Consider the following 21,223-nt stretch of genomic DNA (forward strand, 5'->3'; position numbering starts at 1 on the left):
AGACTTGTGTTTCATCAAGTAGATATACTCATATCTGCTCAAATCATCTGTGAAGGTCAGAAAATAACGATACCCGCCGCGAGCTCCAACACTCATCGGATCGCATACATCAGTATGTATTATTTCCAATAAGTCAGTTGTTCGCTCCATTGTTCCAGAGAATGGCATTTTAGTCATCTTGCCCATGAGGCATGGTTCACAAGCATCAAGTGATTCATAATCAAGTGATTCCAAAAACCCATCAGCATGGAGTTTCTTCATGCGCTCTACACCAATATGACCTAAACGGCAGTGCCACAAATAAGTTGCACTATCATTATTAACTTTGCATCTTTTGGTTTCAATATTATGATTATGTGTATCACTACGATCGAGATCCAACGGACTATTTTCATTGGGTGTGTAACCATATAAGGTTTTATTCATGTAAACAGAACAACAATTTATTCTCTTACTTAAATGAATAACCGTATTACAATAAACATGATCAAATCATATTCATGCTCAACGCAAACACCAAATAACATTTATTTAGGTTCAACACTAATCCCGAAAGTATAGGGAGTGTGCGATGATGATCATATCAATCTTGGAACCACTTCCAACACACATCGTCACTTCACCCTTAACTAGTCTCTGTTTATTCTGCAACTCCCGTTTCGAGTTACTAATCTTAGCAACTAAACTAGTATCAAATACTGAGGGGTTGCTATAAACACTAGTAAAGAACACATCAATAACATGTATATCAAATATACTTATGTTCACTTTGCCATCCTTCTTATCCGCCAATCACTTGGGGTAGTTCCGCTTCCGGTGACCAGTCCCTTTGCAGTAGAAGCACTTAGTCTCAGGCTTAGGACCAGACTTGGGCTTCTTCACTTGAGTAGCAACTTGCTTGCCGTTCTTCTTGAAGTTCCCCTTCTTCCTTTTGCCCTTTTCTTGAAACTAGTGGTCTTGTCTACCATCAACACTTGATATTTTTCTTGATTTCTACCTTCGTCGATTTTAGCATCACGAAGAGCTTGGGAATCATTTCTGTTATCCCTTGCATATTATAGTTCATCACGAAGTTCTACTAACTTGGTGATGGTGACTAGAGAATTCTGTCAATCACTATTTTATCTGGAAGATTATCTCCCACTTGATTCAAGCGATTGTAGTACCCAGACAATCTGAGCACATGCTCACTAGTTGAGCGATTCTCCTCCATCTTTTAGCTATAGAACTTGTTGGAGACTTCATATCTCTCAACTCGGGTATTTGCGTGAAATATTAACTTCAACTCCTGGAACATCTCATATGGTCCATGACGTTCAAAACGTCTTTGAAGTCTCGATTCTAAGCCGTTAAGCATGGTGCATTAAACTATCAAGTAGTCATCATATTGAGCTAGCCAAACGTTCATAACGTCTGCATCTGCTCCTGCAATAGGTCTGTCACCTAGCGGTGTATCAAGGACATAATTCTTCTGTGCAGCAATGAGGATAAACCTCAGATCACGGATCCAATCCGCATCATTGCTACTAACATCTTTCAACACAATTTTCTCTAGGAACATATAAAAAAACATATGAAAGCAACAATGCGAGCTATTGATCTACAACATAATTTGCAAAATACTACCAGGACTAAGTTCATAATAAATTTAAGTTCAATTAATCATATTACTAAAGAACTCCCACTTAGATAGACATCCCTCTAATCCTCTAAGTGATCACGTGATCCAAATCAACTAAACCATGTCCGATCATCACGTGAGATGGAGTAGTTTCATTGGTGAACATCACTATGTTGATCATATCTACTATATGATTCACGCTCGACCTTTCGGTCTCCGTGTTCCGAGGCCATATCTGCATATGCTAGGCTCGTCAAGTTTAACCTGAGTACTCTGCGTGTGCAAAACTGGCTTGCACCCGTTGTAGATGGACGTAGAGCTTATCACACCCGATCATCACGTGGTGTCTGGGCACGACGAACTTTGGCAACTGTGCATACTCAGGGAGAACACTTTTTATCTTGAAATTTAGTGAGAGATCATCTTATAATGCTACCGTCAATCAAAGCAAGATAAGATGCATAAAAGATAAACATCACATGCAATCAATATAAGTGATATGATATGGCCATCATCATCTTGTGCTTGTGATCTCCATCTCTGAAGCACCGTCATGATCACCATCGTCACCGGCGCGACACCTTGATCTCCATCGTAGCATCGTTGTCGTCTCGCCAATCTTATGCTTCTACGACTATCGCTACCGTTTAGTGATAAAGTAAAGCATTACAGGGCGATTGCATTGCATACAATAAAGCGACAACCATATGGCTCCTGCCAGTTGCCGATAACTTGGTTACAAAACATGATCATCTCATACAATAAAATTTAGCATCATGCCTTGACCATATCACATCACAACATGCCCTGCAAAAACAAGTTAGACGTCCTCTACTTTGTTTGTTGCAAGTTTTACGTGGCTGCTACGGGCTTAAGCAAGAACCAATCTTACCTACGCATCAAAACCACAACGATAGTTTGTCAAGTTGGTGTTGTTTTAACCTTCGCAAGGACCGGGCGTAGCCACACTCGGTTTAACTAAAGTTGGAGAAACTGACACCCGCCAGCCACCTGTGTGCAAAGCACGGTGGTAGAACCAGTCTCGCGTAAGCGTACGCGTAATGTCGGACCGGGCCGCTTCATCCAACAATACCGCCGAACCAAAGTATGACATGCTGGTAAGCAGTATGACTTATATCGCCCACAACTCACTTGTGTTCTACTCGTGCATATAACATCAAACCATAAAACCTAGGCTCGGATGCCACTGTTGGGGAACATAGTAATTTCAAAAAAATTCCTACGCACACGCAAGATCATGGTGATGCATAGCAACGAGAGGGGAGAGTGTTGTCTACGTACCCTCGTAGACCGAAGCGGAAGCGTTGACGCAACGTAGAGGAAGTAGTCGTACGTCTTCCCGGTCCAACCGATCCGAGCACCGTTACTCCGGCACCTCCGAGTTCTTGGCACACGTTCAGCTCGATGACGCTCCCCGGGCTCCGATCCAGCAAAGCTTCGGGGAGGAGTTCCGTTAGCACGACAGCGTGGTGACGATCTTGATGTTCAACCGTCGCAGGGCTTCGCCTAAGCACCGCTACAAAATGACCGAGGTGGAATATGGTGGAGGGGGGCACCGCACACGGCTAAGGAACGATCACGAAGATCAACTTGTGTGTTCTAGAGTGCCCCCCTGCCCCCGTATATAAAGGAGCCAAGGGGAGGGGGCGGCCGGCCAAGGAGGGCGCGCCAAGGGGGAGTCCTACTCCCACCGGGAGTAGGACTCCCTTCTTTCCTAGTTGGAGAAGGAGAAGTGGGAAAGAGGAGGAAGAGGGAAAGGAAAGGGGGGGCGCCGCCCCCCTCTCCTTGTCCTATTCGGACTAGGGAGGGGAGGGGCGCGCGGCCACCTCTTGCCTCCTTTCCTCTTCTCCCTTAGGGCCCATGTACGCCCAATAACCCCCGGGGGGGTTCCAGTAACCCCCCGGTACTCCGGTAAAATCCTGATTTCACCCGGAACGATTCTGGTATCAAAATATAGGCTTCCAATATATCGATCTTTATGTCTCGACCATTTCGAGACTCCTCGTCATGTCCATGATCACATCCGGGACTCCGAACAACCTTCGGTACATCAAAATACATAAACTCATAATGAAACTGTCATCGTAACGTTAAGCGTGCGGACCCTACGGTTCGAGAACAATGTAGACATGACCGAGACACGTCTCCGGTCAATAACCAATAGCGGAACCTGGATGCTCATATTGGTTCCTACATATTCTACGAAGATCTTTATCGGTCAGACCGCATAACAACATACGTTGTTCCCTTTGTCATCGGTATGTTACTTGCCCGAGATTCGATCGTCGGTATCTCAATACCTAGTTCAATCTCGTTACCGGCAAGTCTCTTTACTCGTTCCGTAATACATCATCTCGCAACTAACTCATTAGTTGCAATGCTTGCAAGGCTTATGTGATGTGCATTACCGAGAGGGCCCAGAGATACCTCTCCGACAATCGGAGTGACAAATCCTAATCTCGAAATACGCCAACCCAACATTTACCTTTGGAGACACCTGTAGAGCTCCTTTATAATCACCCAGTTACGTTGTGACGTTTGGTAGCACACAAAGTGTTCCTCTGGCAAACGGGAGTTGCATAATCTCATAGTCATAGGAACATGTATAAGTCATGAAGAAAGCAATAGCAACATACTAAACGATCGGGTGCTAAGCTAATGGAATGGGTCATGTCAATCACATCATTCTCCTAATAATGTGATCCCGTTAATCAAATAACAACTCTTTGTCTATGGTTAGGAAACATAACCATCTTTGATTAACGAGCTAGTCAAGTAGAGGCATACTAGTGACACTCTGTTTGTCTATGTATTCACACATGTATTATGTTTCCGGTTAATACAATTCTAGCATGAATAATAAACATTTATCATGAAATAAGGAAATAAATAATAACTTTATTATTTCCTCTAGGGCATATTTCCTTCACCAAGTGCCAGTTGCGCCTCGCGTCAAACAAATCCTGCCGTCAGCCAGGCGCAATCCTCTCGGGAGTGGCGATGGCAATACGGGTGGCCATTTCCTTGTCCAACCCGCATGGGACGACACCCTAGTCGACGAATTCGGAGTGGTCAGGGTCAGATCCACTACCCGCCATGCTGTGGAAGGCCGGAGATCTCTGGATGGGATCTTGGGGGGAGTGAAGTGGGTTGGCTAAGGTTTGGTCCGGGAAGCAGATGGGGACAAATATATATGGTGTCGGGTGGGCTAGTATGGGTCGACTCTGATGTGGCAGACGCGCCCAAGCCACCACATATTCGTCCCATACGTGTCTCATTCATATCATAAAGATCAACATACAAGTCACATAATGGCTGGCATGATAAAACTGGAAAGATAGCAGAACATCTCTGAGCTTAACACGAACGCCCATCACCTGCCTCCTGCACCACCACAACAGCCACCGAAGAAAATATTGATGGATCACCTCCTCACCTGAGCTCGACACGGCTCCATCGCTAATATGAAGCTTTGCGGATCTCCAAGATGGCTCACCAAAAGTGAAGTAATTGCCGTTGAACGAATCAGACTGAGGCAACACCCTGGACATGCTATTGAACTCCAGATCTGGCACCCCACCACGTCTAAGACGCTAAAGGAGGAAACCACACCTACCATCCATCAACCACGAACCCAACACACGTTCTGTCTTTCAGATGTCATCGATGCAAACCACAATCTGCATCCGCTCCTGGACTACCTCCCAAGCTCCGCGCCAATGTTGGAGTAGACATTGTAGCAACAGCGCAGCCCGAGGACACATGTCCACCAAGTGGATGCCGCCGCCACATCATCCTTGCTTGAACAAACTGGTTTCCAAAACCATCCCCAACCATAGGGTCGACCGCCTTGTCGAAGAAGGATCTGAAGAATATTTATTCAATGCCACCATCGCCGAAGCTAAGACAATGAACAACCTAAAACGAAGCTACTTTAGCCTAAAACTATCCACCCACGTGGTTCCGACGACCCCCTCAGAGCAACTCCAACTAGGAGACCCAAACGGATGCACCATTTGTCCGTTTGGGTCGGCCCAGCGGACATCCATGTACGCTTTCGCGTTTGGGTTGGCGCTTGCGCCCAACGCTGGCCCGACCCATTTTTGAGTTCGCGTGCGAAAAAATTAATAATGCAAATATTTTGAAATTAAAAACGTAATTAAACATAAGTGCATGCCACAAAGGCCGGCGAGAGTCCACACTGTAGGGGAACGTAGTAATTTCAAAAATTTCCGTACGCACACGCAGGATCATGGTGATGCATAGCAACGAGAGGGGAGAGTGTTGTCTACGTACCCTCGTAGACCGTAAGCGGAAGCGTTTATCAACGCGGTTGATGTAGTCGTACACCTTCACGATCCGTCCCGATCAAGTATCGAACGTACGGCACATCCGCGTTCAGCACACGTTCAGCTCCATGACGTCCTCGCCTTATCGATCCAGCAAGAGGGACGAAGTAGTAGATGAGTTTCGGCAGCACGACGGCGTGGTGACGGTGTGGGTGAAGAACAATCTCCGCAGGGCTTCTTCTAAGCACTACGAAAACTATGACGGAGGATAAACTAGAGGGGACGGGGTAGCCGACACACGACTTGGTGTTTCTTGATCTGTCTTGGTTACTAGCCCTATCCCTCTATTTATATGTTGAGCCTTGGGGTCGAAACTTGGAGTAAAAGCCTCCACAAAGTCGGTTTCACCCGAAAGGCAAGAGTCCTTCTCAGACTCCAGGGCCAGACGCCAGGGTTTCCGGTGTCTGGACCCAGACGCCAGGGACCCTGGCATCTGGCCCGTGGACTCCGCAAAACTTCCTTTTGCGCTTTCCAAAAACCTTGTGAGCTTTCCCATTTGACCCAAATAAAGTGTTCTCGTACCCAAACATTTTGGGAAACATCCGGAACCCCTTCCGGTGAATTCCGGAACCCTTCCGGTGACTAAACACTATTATCCTATATATCAAACTTTATCTCCGGACCATTTCGGAGTTCCTCGTCATGTCCGTGATCTCATCCCGGACTCCGAACAACATTCGGTTACCAATATACATAACTCATATAGTACTATATCGTCAACGAACGTTAAGCGTGCGGACCCTACGGGTTCGAGAACTATGTAGACATGACCGAGACACCTCTCTGGTCAATAACCAATAGCGGAACCTGCATGCCCATATTGGCTCCTACATATTCTACGAAGATCTTTATCGGTCGGACCGCATAACAACATACGTTGTTCCCTTTGTCATCGGTATGTTACTTGCCCGAGATTCGATCGTCGGTATCTCAATACCTAGTTCAATCTCGTTATCGGCAAGTCTCTTTACTCGTTTCGTAACACATCATCCCGCAACTAACTCATTAGTTGCAATGCTTGCAAGGCTTAAGTGATGTGTATTACCGAGTGGGCCCAGAGATACCTCCCCGACAATTGGAGTGACAAAATCCTAATCTCGAAATACACCAACCCAACAAGTACCTTCGAAGACACCTATAGAGCACCTTTATAATCACCCAGTTACGTTGTGACATTTGGTAGCACACGAAGTGTTCCTCCGGTAAACGGGAGTTGCATAATCTCATAGTCATAGGAACATGTATAAGTCATGAAGAAAGCAATAGCAACAAACTAAACGATCAAGTGCTAAGCTAACGGAATGGGTCAAGTCAATCACATCATTCTTCTAATGTTGTGATCCCATTAATCAAATGACAACTCTTTGTCTATGGCTGGGAAGCATAACCATCTTTGATCAACGAGCTCGTCAAGTAGAGGCATACTAGTGACATTCTGTTTGTCTATATATTCACACATGTATCATGTTTCCGATTAATACAATTCTAGCATGAATAATAAATATTTATCTTTATCTTTATCTTTACCTAATATTAAAAGACGGAGGTTTTCATAGTTCTCCATAAGTCATTTCTTTATCTCTGTTGAATTTTGTGATAACCATAAAGATTGACCGCTGAGATTTAAAATTAAATTTACACTTGTGTATATATAAAAGGAAAAAAAAACCGCGGGACGAAGTCCTACAGCGGTACTGAAATCACTATTTCACCTTCCCATATGTGCTTCCGATCAATCTCAGCTCCTAGCCATTAAAAAAACTCATTCCTCAAAAAAAAAAAGAAACACTCCTCCCCAGATGCGCCGCTGCACCCACTCCCATCGATGCGCCGCCGTCCCCGTCTCCATGCTCCACCGCCGCCCCCCGTCTCCATGCTCCATCGCCGCCCCCACCTCTCCCACCTGACGTTTGTGCTTCTAGATCGAAGCCCATGACGACGGCGCTCCCAGGTCGGTGACGCGACACTCCTGGATCGTCCTCATCAAGGAAGCGCGGCTTCCAGCCAACTATGACCAAGAGAGGCCCCCGGATCTGCGCTCCCGCGGCTGACGGCGGCCATGACGAGGCTGCTCTAGAGCACCCCCTCCCCGGCGGCGAGAGATTGGCCTCCACGTACATGGAGTTGACCCCGGTTTTCAGGTACTGCACATTCCGCCTCTCCCACTCCTAATCAATCTCCACAGCTGATGATGTTTGGTGCAGGGATGGTGCTGCTAGCGTTCAACACCATGGACGGACGGATGCTGGGCAGAACCCAGGCCATGTACGCCCCTCCCCTTCTCCTTTGTAGACCCACTGTTCCGGGCTTCTCAAACTCAATTCCTTGCTCGCCCTATAATGTTGAGTGAATAATCTCTCTCTCTCTCTCCTTTGGCCTTGCACAGGACAATGCAGGCACATATCAAGGATTCTCGACACCCTCAACTGAAGCTCCAACTCAATTACTTCCCGTGCTGGACATTGCTCCAACATCGTCGTTCCGTCCATGCTTCGAATTGATGGGTTGCCGTTCTGCCGACCTTGCCGGAATCAAGTCTGCCCGTGCTCCAGCCAAGATACGTCGTTTCGGGTGCTCGAGCAGTACTAATTTATATTCATGCTGCTAATTTAACGATTATTTTGGTCGTGCCTATCGATTGGCCTGCGAGTGTCAATTTGTTTTCCAGTGAACTTAATCTTTCTTATTTTCATGATTAGCAAAATCATTGCAGACCGCTTGTTTGTTGTCTGAACAAAAGACATCTCTGAAAATTCGATAGAGCCTTGGACCGAGTTTACATCTGTTATCATCTGTGTTCGAAATTTGATTTAGGTCTATAGGAAAAGGCTAAGCTAAACCATGTTACTACACAACAGCCAAAAGTTTGACTGATATATATCAGTAATATGGTACTATCTTGACTGGTGAATTCAGAACTGATGCTTGCTACGTGCTACTAATTTTCATACTGATAGACTTAACCAAATAATGTATCAGTTGGGTAAAGTAATCCATTGCCCTTCTAGGAAAATTTCAGCAATTAGCCAGAATCCAATGCCACCCATGGTTAGTATTGTGGGTGTCCATTAGTACTACCAACGTACTGTAGCCAGATACAAGTAGTACAGACAGGTACTAATCAGCGTCGCTCTGCATCCTAATTTCACAGTGAACTTGCCGCTGATCAATTACAGTTCTATAACAATGGTGAAAATCTCACATTTTCTCTTGGCAGAAAACAGTTTACAGAACATAGCCAATTAATGTTTTGTATGAATCAGAGCTTGATAATTAATTCATCTGAAGATAAATTGGTTGTAGTTTGACTGTCTGCATCGTTGTTGCTTCCTTATTTTATAAATCTTCATCCTAGAATATGTGCTAAGCACACACTAGGTTGATTCGGCTATTGTAGAACTCTACATTTTATTATACAAAAATATTTCTGTTGTTTTTCAGCTTAGTGGAAAAGTTCGTTCGAAGCTTTGACTAGCATCCAACCAGAGGAATAACATGAAAGGTTAGCAGTCTTATAAGTTTAGAAGTGTGGCATGGGTAGGGATTTTGTTTTTCTGGTAACACAGTACTTGGTCAGGTTTTAGAGTGTGGTCCCAGGTCTCATAGTATTGAAAGCTTTGCTATATTTTGGAGAAATTATATACTCCCTCCGTTCCTAAATATAAGTCTTTGTAGAAATTCCACTATACACCACATACGGATGTATATAGACATACTTTATAGTATAGATTCACTCATTTTGCTCCGTATGTAGTCCATAGTGCACTCTCTACAAAGATTTATATTTAGGAACGGAGGGAGTAGCTGTTATCTTGGTAAAACCTCCTATGACCCTGTTTGGCAGCTCTCCGCTCGGCAGCTCCGCTCCTCGAGCAGCCGGAGCATCATCGAACAAGTCAACTCTGCGTTTTCTTCGTCCCAGAGCGGAGCGGCCTGCAGGCCATTTTCTTGGAGTCGCCAAAGTGTCGCTCCTTGCGTTCCTGTATTTCACGAAGCTGGTGGATTGCCGAATAAATAATGTTATTGCTACTTTGTTAAGTGTTTAAGCATGCCTACTATGATCCTGCGCTTCTTACTCTTTGTGCATGGCTTGATGTCAAAACACCAAACTTAACATTTGCTTGATTAATTCAGTCCAGCCTTTGTTTTGTTTTTGAACTAACTATTACTCCCTCCGTTCCGAATTACTTGTCTTAGATTTGTCTAGATACGGAGGTATCTAGCACTAAAATGAGTCTAGATACATCCGTATCTAGACAAATCCAAGACAAGTAATTCGGAACGGAGGGAGTACATGGTTTTCTTGTTATGCTTGGATAATTAGAGTATTCTAAATTGAAATTATCCTGTCTTTTGTATGTAATTCACTTGCATGGAAGGATTAATTCAACGCATGTATTCACGACAAAGTATATCCCATACAGCAGATCACTTCTCACAATAAGATTACACCAAAATGATTTAGCATTATTGGGTTTTACTAAACTGAAACAATGTAGCATTGTATCAATATTGTTCTGCTTTCCTAATTTAATAGAATATTTAACTGAGAATGATAAGTATGCAGTGATTTATGTCCTTCAGCGTGCGTAATGTTGTTAGCTACTACTTTACATAAATAACCACTGTACTCTATTCTATGTGAAATCGACATGTTTGCATGTTGTTAACCATCTGGCAAAGAGGCTCACTGGATGTTTCTTATTATATTCTATCTGTAATAGACATGTACGCATGTCTTTAACTATCTGGCAAAGAGGCTCATTGGATGTTCCAAAATTTACCTTTATAGAACATCATTTGTTTTCTTCTGAATCGAGAGGTTCAAAGCCAATATGTTGCCAAATCATTCACTGTGTGTTTGTGGGCAAACTTTTACTTTCGAAGGAGGCGCGGACTATTGCCACTCCTTCCCTTCACTTGCAATAAATTCTTGAAGGAACCGTGCAACCTAGCTGTGTCATCTGTGTGTTTTAAATTAGTTTCATCTCTGGCTGGATTGTGCTGAACTCCGCATGTAAAACATTTTATGTCTCATATGTTTTGCACAGAGCTCACATACACTGTTAAAAAAACATTATTTTAATGTATCTAAAGTTGTATTAATTTGTGCAGGAGAATGATTTCTCAATGTCTGCCTGCACACAACTAGGTTCACTAGATGAGTGTGTGCAGAACACTACAATCTGAAGAATTAGCTCCTACAAATTAGATCCTCCACGTGGTTGTTGTGAATGTTTGCGGCACAATTCAAAATTCATAATGCTCCAAAGTTATCTGATTTAAAGCTTTTAAATAATGGATTGTACAAATAAGCATTTGAATTTGTACTCAAGGTCGTGATTCATTTTGCTTTTTTGAGTATTTCACAAGCCTAAGATTGACGGATGAGATTTAAAAGAGATTGACGGCTGAGATTTTTGTGTTATATAGTAGGATCTTTTAGCTGTCCATCCGTCACAGCCCTCTCCTTGCGTGCTTATGTTTATCCGGTTTCCTGGGTTTTTTTTTGCCTAACGTCTCACTTGACACCCCGCACGGAAAACCCACCCACGCAAACCAGCGGACAAGATAGTCCCGGCAACCAACAAAAGACTCCCGAGCCCATGTGCCCACACAACAGTTGAAAACGAAAACACGTCGCTCCAATCTGATCCTTCCACGACCATCGCCTCCATGCGCGCTCCAAGCGTTGTAGGGTAAGCCCGCCACCGCTCCTTCATCCCCGCCTCGGGCTTCGAGTGGATCTCTGTTTATGGCACCCTCAAGCGCGCCAAGCCCGGTGAGGAAGCACCAACAGAAGAGGATCATGCCGATGTAGCCACGACTATAGTGGGAGTCTTGAATAATAAAAATTCAAGGATCAGAGTCATGCGGGAAATTATATGCTAAAGACTCATGCATTTTCCCCACTACTTTTGTTATGACAAATTCTAACTACATACATTGGAATTTAGCTCATGTTGACATATGGATTATTTTGGACCAGTATTGTACTTGACTTGCTTAAATAAATTTAATGGATCTCGGCATATTAATAACCAAAATTGATTATTGTAGTGTTGTTTTTCGATGTTTCTTACAAAATATAGTATACAACTAGACATAGAATATTAGGCCGTAAAATGAAGCATTTTTTCCACTTATATCCATAAGCCAGAGACATGCTATAATTCCCCCCCCCCCCCCCCCCCCCCCCCGTTGCAACGCACGGACATATTTACTAGTCATGATATAAGGAAATAAATAATAACTTTATTATTGCCTCTAGGACATATTTCCTTCAGTCTCCCACTTGCACTAGAGTCAATAATCTAGTTCACATCTTTATGTGATTAGTTCACATCTCCATGTGACTAATACCCAAAGGGTTTACTAGAGTCTATAATCTAGTTCACATCGCTATGTGATTAACACCCAAAGGGTTCGTTTTAATAATGAAGAGACTGAGAGTTTTAAACCTACTAGAGGTCTGAGGCAGGGAGACCCCCTCTCCCCATACTTATTCTTGTTATGTATAGAGGGGCTGACCGCTCTACTAGCTAATGCAGAGGAGAATGGTAATATTTCTGGAGTTAAGGTCTGCAGAGATGCCCCATCAATTTCAAACCTTTTATTTGCCGACGATTCTTTGATCCTTATGAAAGCAAATGCTATGATTGTGGAGGCGTTAAAATCAGTATTGAACTCTTATTGTGCTACCTCAGGGCAATTGGTGAGTGTTGAAAAATCAAGTATTTTCTTCAGTCCCAATACAAAAGTAGAAGATAGAGCGCAAATCTGCACAACATTGATTATTATGACCGAAGTCCTCAATGACAAATATTTGGGTTTACCTGCAAATGTGGGCATGGACAAAAGTGATTGCTTCCAATTCCTAATTGATCGCATTATTACAAAAATTAGTGGATGGAAGGAGAAGCTGTTATCCGCGGGAGGAAAGGAAATTCTACTTAAATCTGTTGTACAAGCTATCCCAGCTTATACTATGTCCGTCTTTAAAATTCCTAAAAAAATTTGTAAAGGAATCATTGACGCGATGTCGCAATTTTGGTGGGGTGACGAGGACAATCAGAAAAGGATGCATTGGATGGCGTGGTGGAAAATGTGTGTCCCAAAAAAACAAGGAGGAATGGGATTCCGAGATATACATTGTTTCAATTTGGCGTTACTAGCCAAGCAAGCATGCCGTTTGCTTGATAATTCGGAATCATTATGTGCCACAATCCTGAGAGCTAAATATTTCCCGGATGGCGATTTAATGAAGGCAAGTCTAAAGAAGGGTTCCTCTTTCACCTGGCAAAGCATTATGGCGGGGGTTAATTCTCTAAGGAATGGCTATATCTGGCGAGTTGGAAACGGACAAAAAATTGATATTTGGGAAGAAGCATGGCTCCCGAATTGTGCAAATAGAAAAATAATTACTCCTAGAAGAGGGCAACTTTTGTCAAAGGTTTCTGATCTTATTGACCCAATTACGAGTTATTGGGATGAAGACTTGGTGAGACAAACGTTGTGGCCAATTGATGCTCAAAGGGTACTAGCAATCCCCCTTCCGATACATGAAATGATGGATTTCATTGCTTGGAGTTTCACAAAAAAATGGGTTGTTCACTGTTCGATCGGCTTATTGGGAGGAATGAAACAAACAACATGGAAGAAAATTACAATATACGAATGGTATGGGTAGATCCAATGCTAATCATGTTTGGAGCAAGATCTGGAAACTATCTTGTCCGGCAAAGGTAAAAATCTTCATCTGGCGTACATTGCATGGAACACTCCCATGTCGTGTTACGCTCGCCAATAGACATGTGAAGGTCCCTCTCATCTGCCCAACATGCTCAAATGGGCTAGAAGACACGAAACACATCTTGTTTCTGTGTCAGAAGGCGAAAAAGGTCTGGGATAAGTTGAGTTTGTATGAGGTGATCAATAGAGCCTGTGTTGTTGACCGGGCGGGAGAGACAGTTCTTGAATTTTTATTACTTATGCCAGAGGAAGAAATATCTGTTTTGGGACTGCAGAATACACGTGAATTGATCGTTATAACAGCTTGGTATTTATGGTGGGATCGACGTAAACTGGTTTATAAAGGAAAGTCTCAAGATGCATATCAATCTGCGATGGGGGCCCGTGCTATAGCGCCAAATTATGTTAAAGCAAACTCCCCTAAGGCGATCAGTAAGAAAGGGGGATGGCTTAGACCTCCTATGGGTTTTGTGAAGCTAAACGTTGATGCTTCTTTTGACCATGATCTGCTTAGAGGCACGGCGGGGCAGTCCTGAGAGATGACAAAGGAAGGTTCATTGTTGGCGGAAGTTGGCAACTTGACTGGTGTGCGGATGTTCTAACGGCAGAAGCATTGGCACTGAGGTTTGGCCTTACCCTAGCACAGAAGGCAGGGTGCAACCGCCTTATTGTTAACTCTGATAATATGGAAGTGATTGACACGATGAAGAATGGAGGACAATCGGCGGGAGCGGCGACGACAGTGTTCGATGATTGCTATTTTATGTCTTGCGAATTTACTATTACTAGATTTGAACATTGTAATAGGGAAGCAAATAAAGTTGCTCATGAAATTGCTAGGCTAGCGAATTTATCTGTGACTAGGGATTGGTTTGAGGAGCCCATGGTTGATATTGTATCTCTCCTGATTGATGATGTAATTGTTATTTCTAATTAATAAAGCTTAATATTTTCAAAAAACATCCAAAGAGTGATCATATTTTATTTGTGAGAGAAGTTTAGTCTACGGGTCTGCAACATTCAGATTCGTATGTATTTCGCAAATTTCTACGTCTAGAATGCTCTGCACGGAGCTACTCTACCTAATTGCTCCCACTTTCAATATGTATTCAGATTGAGACTTAGAGTCATCTAGATCAATGTAAAAAGCTTGCATCGACGTAACTCTTTACGACGAACTCTTTTATCACCTCCATAACCGAGAAATATTTTCTTATTACACTAAGGATAATTTTGACCGCAGTCCAGTGATCTACTCCTAGATCACTATTGTACTCCCTTGCTAAACTCAGTGTAGGGTATATAATAGATCTTTTACACAGGATGACATACTTTATAGAAACTATGGTTGAGGCATAGGGAATGACTTTCATTCTATTTCTATCTTCTGCTGTGGTTGGGCTTTGAGTCTTACTCAATTTCACACCTTGTAACACAAGTAAGAACTCTTTCTTTAACTGTTCCATTTTGAACTACTTCAACATCTTGTCAAGGTATATACTCATTGAAAAAACTTATCAAGCGTCTTGATCTATCTCTATAGATATTGATGCTCAATATGTAAGTAGCTTCACCGAGGTCTTTATTTGAAAAACTCCTTTTAAATACTCCTTTATGCTCTTCAGAAAATTCTACATTATTTCTGATCAACAATATGCCATTCACATATATTTATCAAAAATGTTGTAGTGCTCCCACTCACTTTCTTGTAAATACATGCTTTACCACAAGTCTGTATAAAACTATATGCTTTGATCAACTCTATATTCCAAGTCTGAGATGCTTGCACCAGTCTATAGATGGATCGCTGGAGCTTGCACATTTTGTTAGCATCTTTAGGATCGACAAAACCTTCTGGTTGCATTATATACAACTCTTCTTTAAGAAAGCCATTAAGGAATGTAGTTTTGACATCCATTTGCCAGATTTCATAAAATGTGACAATTTGCTAACATGATTCGGACAGACTTAAGCATCGCTACGAGTGAGAAAATCTCATCGTAGTCAACACCTTGAACTTTGTCAAAACCTTTTTCGACAAGTCTAGCTTTGTAGATAGTAACACTACTATCAACGTCCGTCTTCCTCTTGAAGATCCATTTATTTTCTATGGCTTGCCAATCGTCGGGCAAGTCAACCAAAGTCCACACTTTGTTCTCATACATGGATCCCATCTCAGATTTCATGGCCTCAAGCCATTTTGCAGAATCTGGGCTCATCATCGCTTCCTCATAGTTCGTAGGTTCGTCATGGTCAATTAACATGACCTCCAGAACAGGATTATCGTATCACTCTAATGCGGATCTCACTCTGGTTGACCTACGAGGTTTTGTAGTAAATTGATCTGAAGTTACATGATCATCATCATTAGCTTCCTCACTAATTGGTGGAGGAGTCACAAAAACAGATTTCTGTGATGAACTACTTTCTAATAAAGGAGTATGTACAATTACCTCATCAAGTTCTACTTTCCTCCCACTCACTTCTTTTGAGAGAAACTCCTTATCTAGAAAGGATCCATTCTAAGCAACAAATATTTTGCCTTCGGATCTGTGATAGAAGGTGTACCCAACAGTTACTTTTGGGTATCCTATGAAGACGCACTTCTCCGACTTGGGTTTGAGCTTATCAAGATGAAACCTTTTCACATAAGCATCGCAACCCCAAACTTTAAGAAACGACAACTTTGGTTTCTTGCCAAACCACAGTTCATACGGTGTCGTCTCAACGGATTTAGATGGTGCCCTTTTTAACGTGAATGTAGTTGTCTCTAATGCATAACCCCAAAACTATAGTGGTAAATCGGTAAGAGACATCATAGATTGTACCATATCTAATAAAGTACGGTTATGATGTTCAGACACACCATTACGCTGTGGTGTTCCAGGTGGCGTGAGTTGCGAAACTATTTCACATTGATTCAAATGAAGACCAAACTCGTAACTCAAATATTATCCTCCACGATCAGATCGTAGAAACTTTATTTTCTTGTTACGATGATTTTCTACTTCACTCTAAATTTATATGAACTTTTCAAATGTTTCAGACTTATGTTTCATCAAGTAGATATACACATATCTGCTCAAATCATCTGTGAAGGTCAGAAAATAATGATACCCGCCGTGAGTCTCAACACTCATTGGACCGCATACATCGGTATGTATTATTTCCAATAAGTCAGTGGCTCGCTCCATTGTTCCGGAGAACGGAGTCTTAGTCATCTTGCCCATGAGGCATGGTTCGCAAGCATCAAAATGATTCATAATCAAGTGATTCCAAAAGCCCATCAGCATGAAGCTTCTTCATGCGCTTTACACCAATATGACCTAAACGGCAGTGCCACAAATAAGTTGCACTATCATTATTAACTTTGCATCTTTTGGCTTCAATATTATGAATATGTGTATCACTACGATCGAGATCCAACGAATCATTTTCATTGGGTGTATAACCATAGAAGGTTTTATTCATGTAAACAGAACAACAATTATTCTCTAACTTAAATGAATAACCGTATTGCAATAAACATGATCAAATCATATTCATGCTCAACGTAAACACCAAATAACATTTATTTAGGTTTAACACTAATCCCGAAAGTATAGGGAGTGTGCAATGATGATCATATCAATCTTGGAGCCACTTCCAACACACATCGTCACTTCACCCTTAACTAGTCTCTGTTCATTCCGCAACTCCCGTTTCGAGTTACTACTCTTAGCAACTGAACCAGTATCAAATACCGAGGGGTTGCTATAAACACTAGTAAAATACACATCAATAACATGTATATCAAATATAGTATTGTTTACTTTGCCATCCTTCTTATCCACCAAATACTTGGGGCAGTTCTGCCTCCAGTGACCAGTCCCTTTGCAGTAGAAGCACCTAGTCTCAGGCTTAGGTCCAGACTTGGTCTTCTTCACTTGAGCAGCAACTTGCTTGTCGTTCTTCTTGAAGTTTCCTTTCTTTGCCTTTGCCATTTTCTTGAAACTAGTGGTCTTGTTAATCATCAACACTTGATGCTCTTTCTTGATTTCTACCTTCATCGATTTCATCATCGTGAAAAACTCGGGAATCGTTTTCGTCATCCCTTCCATACTATAGTTCATCATGAAGTTCTACTAACTTGGTGATGGTGACTAGAGAATTATGTCAATCACTATTTTATCTGGAAGATTAACTCCCACTTGATTCAAGCGATTGTAGTACCCAGACAATCTGAGCACATGCTCACTGCTTGAGCTATTCTCCTCCATCTTTTAGCTATAGAACTTGTTGGAGACTTCATATCTCTCAACTCAGGTATTTGCTTGAAATATTAACTTCAACTCCTGGAACATCTCATATGGTCCATGACGTTCAAAACGTCTTTGAAGTCCTGATTCTAAGCCGTTTAAGCATGGTGCACTGAACTATCAAGTAGTCATCATATTGAGCTAGCCAAACGTTCATAACATCTGCATCTGCTCCTGCAATAGGTTTGTCACCTAGAGGTGCATCAAGGACATAATTCTTCTGTGCAGCAATGAGGATAAACCTCAGATCACGGATCCAATCCGCATCATTGCTACTAACATCTTTCAACTTAGTTTTCTCTAGGAACATATCAAAAATAAAACAGGGGAGCTAAACGCGAGCTATTGATCTACAACATAGATATGCTAATACTACCAGGACTAAGTTCATGATAAATTTAAGTTCAATTAATCATATTACTTAAGAACTTCCACTTAGATAGACATCCCTCTAATCCTCTAAGTGATCACGTGATCACGTGATCCATATCAACTAAACCATGTCCGATCATCATGTGAGATGGAGTAGTTTCAATGGTGAACATCACTATGTTGATCATATCTACTATATGATTCACGCTCGACCTTTCGGTCTCAGTGTTCCGAGGACATATCTGTTATATGCTAGGCTCGTCAAGTTTAACCTGAGTATTCCGCATGTGCAACTGTTTTGCACCCGTTGTATTTGAACGTAGAGCCTATCACACCCGATCATCACATGGTGTCTCAGCACGAAGAACTTTCGCAACAGTGCATACTCAGGGAGAACACTTGTACCTTGATAATTAGTGAGAGATCATCTTATAAAGCTACCGTCAAACTAAGCAAAATAAGATGTATAAAAGATAAACATCACATGCAATCAAAATATGTGACATGATATGGCCATCATCATCTTGTGTCTTTGATCTCCATCTCCAAAGTATCGTCATGATTTCCATCGTTACCGGCATGACACCATGATCTCCATCATCTTGATCTATATCAATGTGTCGTCACATGGTCGTCTCGCCAACTATTGCTCTTGCAACTATTGCTATCGCATAGCGATAAAGTAAAGCAATTATTTGGCGCTTGCATCTTATGCAAGAAAGAGACAACCATAAGGCTTCTGCCAGTTGCCGATAACTTCAACAAAACATGATCATCTTATACAACAACTTATATCTCATCACGTCTTGACCATATCACATCACAACATGCCCTGCAAAACAAGTTAGACGTCCTCTACTTTGTTGTTGCAAGTTTTACGTGGTTGCTACGGGCTGAGCAATAACCGTTCTTACCTACGCATCAAAACCACAACGATAGTTTGTCAAGTTAGTGCTGTTTTAACCTTCTCAAGGACCGGGCATAGCCACACTCGATTCAACTGAAGTTGGAGAAACTGACACCCGCTAGTCACCTGTGTGCATAGCACGGCGGTAAAACCAGTCTCGCGTAAGCGTACGCGTAATGTCGGTCAGGGCCGCTTCATCCAACAATACCGCCGAACCAAAGTGTGACATGCTGGTAAGCAGTATGACTTATATCGCCCACAACTCACTTGTGTTCTACTCGTGCATATTACATCAACGCATAAAACCTGACTCGGATGCCACTGTAGGGGAACGTAGTAATTTCAAAAATTTCCCTACGCACACGCAGGATCATGGTGATGCATAGAAACGAGAGGAGAGAGTGTTGTCTACGTACCCTCTAGACCGTAAGCGGAAGCGTTTATCAACGCGGTTGATGTAGTCGTACACCTTCACGATCCGTCCCGATCAAGTACCGAACGTACGGCACCTCCGCGTTCAGCACACGTTCAGCTCGATGACGTCCTCGCCTTCTCGATCCAGCAAGAGGGACGAAGTAGTAGATGAGTTCCGGTAGCACGATGGCATGGTGACGGTGTTGTTGAAGAACAATCTCCGCAAGGCTTCTTCTAAGCACTACGAAAACAATGACGGAGGATAAACTAGAGGGGACGGGGTAGCCGGCACACGGCTTGGTGTTTCTTGATCTGTTTTGGGTGCTAGCCCTACCCCTCTATTTATATGTTGAGCTTTGGGGTCGAAACTTGGAGTAAAAGCCTCCACAAAGTTGGTTTCACCCGAAAGGCAAGAGTCCTTCTTGGACTCCAGGGCCAGACGTCAGGGTTTCCGGCGTCTGGACCCAGACGCCAGGGACCCTGGCGTCTGGCTCGTGGACTCCGCAAAACTTCCTTTTGCGCTTTCCAAAAACCTTGTGGGCTTTCCCCTTTGGTCCAAATAAAGTGTTATCGTACCCAAACATTTCGAGAAACATCCGGAACCCCTTCCGGTGACTAAACACTATTATCCCATGTATCAAACTTTATCTCCGGACCATTCCGGAGTTCCTCGTCATGTCCGTGATCTCATCCCGGACTCCGAACAACATTCGGTTACCAACATACATAACTCATATAGTACTATATCGTCAACGAACATTAAGCGTGCGGACCCTACGGGTTCGAGAACTATGTAGACATGACCGAGACACCTCTCTGGTCAATAACCAATAGCGGAACCTGCATGCCCATATTGGCTCCTACATATTCTACGAAAATCTTTATCGGTCGGACCGCATAACAACATACGTTGTTCCTTTTGTCATCGGTATGTTACTTGCCCGAGATTCGATCATCGGTATCTCAATACCTAGTTCAATCTCGTTACCGGCAAGTCTCTTTACTCGTTCCGTAACACATCATCCCGCAACTAACTCATTAGTTACAATGCTTGCAAGGCCTAAGTGATGTGTATTACCGAGTGGGCCCAGAGATACCTCCCCGACAATCGAAATGACAAAATCCTAATCTTGAAATACGCCAACCCAACAAGTACCTTCGGAGACACCTGTAGAGCACCTTTATAATCACCCAGTTACATTGTGACGTTTGGTAGCACACAAAGTGTTCCTCCGGTAAACGGGAGTTGCATAATCTCATAGTCATAGGAACATGTATAAGTCATGAAGAAAGCAATAGCAACAAATTAAACGATCAAGTGCTAAGCTAACAGAATGGGTCAAGTCAATCACATCATTCTCCTAATGATGTGATCCCATTAATCAAATGACAACTCTTTGTCTATGGCTAGGAAACATAACCATCTTTGATCAACGAGCTAGTCAAGCAGAGGCATGCTAGTGACATTCTGTTTGTCTATGTATTCACA

The 21,223-nt window shown here is 42.8% G+C and overlaps 1 long non-coding RNA gene across 1 annotated transcript; it reads left to right on the forward strand.

Moving 5' to 3' along the window:
• The first annotated feature begins 7,727 nt into the window (after positions 1–7,727).
• On the forward strand, positions 7,728–10,139 carry LOC125507983 (uncharacterized). Its single transcript, XR_015604029.1, has 3 exons — positions 7,728–8,132; positions 8,196–8,256; positions 8,378–10,139. It is a non-coding gene; the product is annotated as an uncharacterized LOC125507983 (long non-coding RNA).
• Positions 10,140–21,223: the final 11,084 nt, after the last annotated feature.

This window comes from Triticum urartu, chromosome 5A (assembly GCF_056163025.1).
Source record: "Triticum urartu cultivar PI428250 chromosome 5A, HENAU_Tu73, whole genome shotgun sequence".
Taxonomy (NCBI): Eukaryota; Viridiplantae; Streptophyta; class Magnoliopsida; order Poales; family Poaceae; genus Triticum; species Triticum urartu.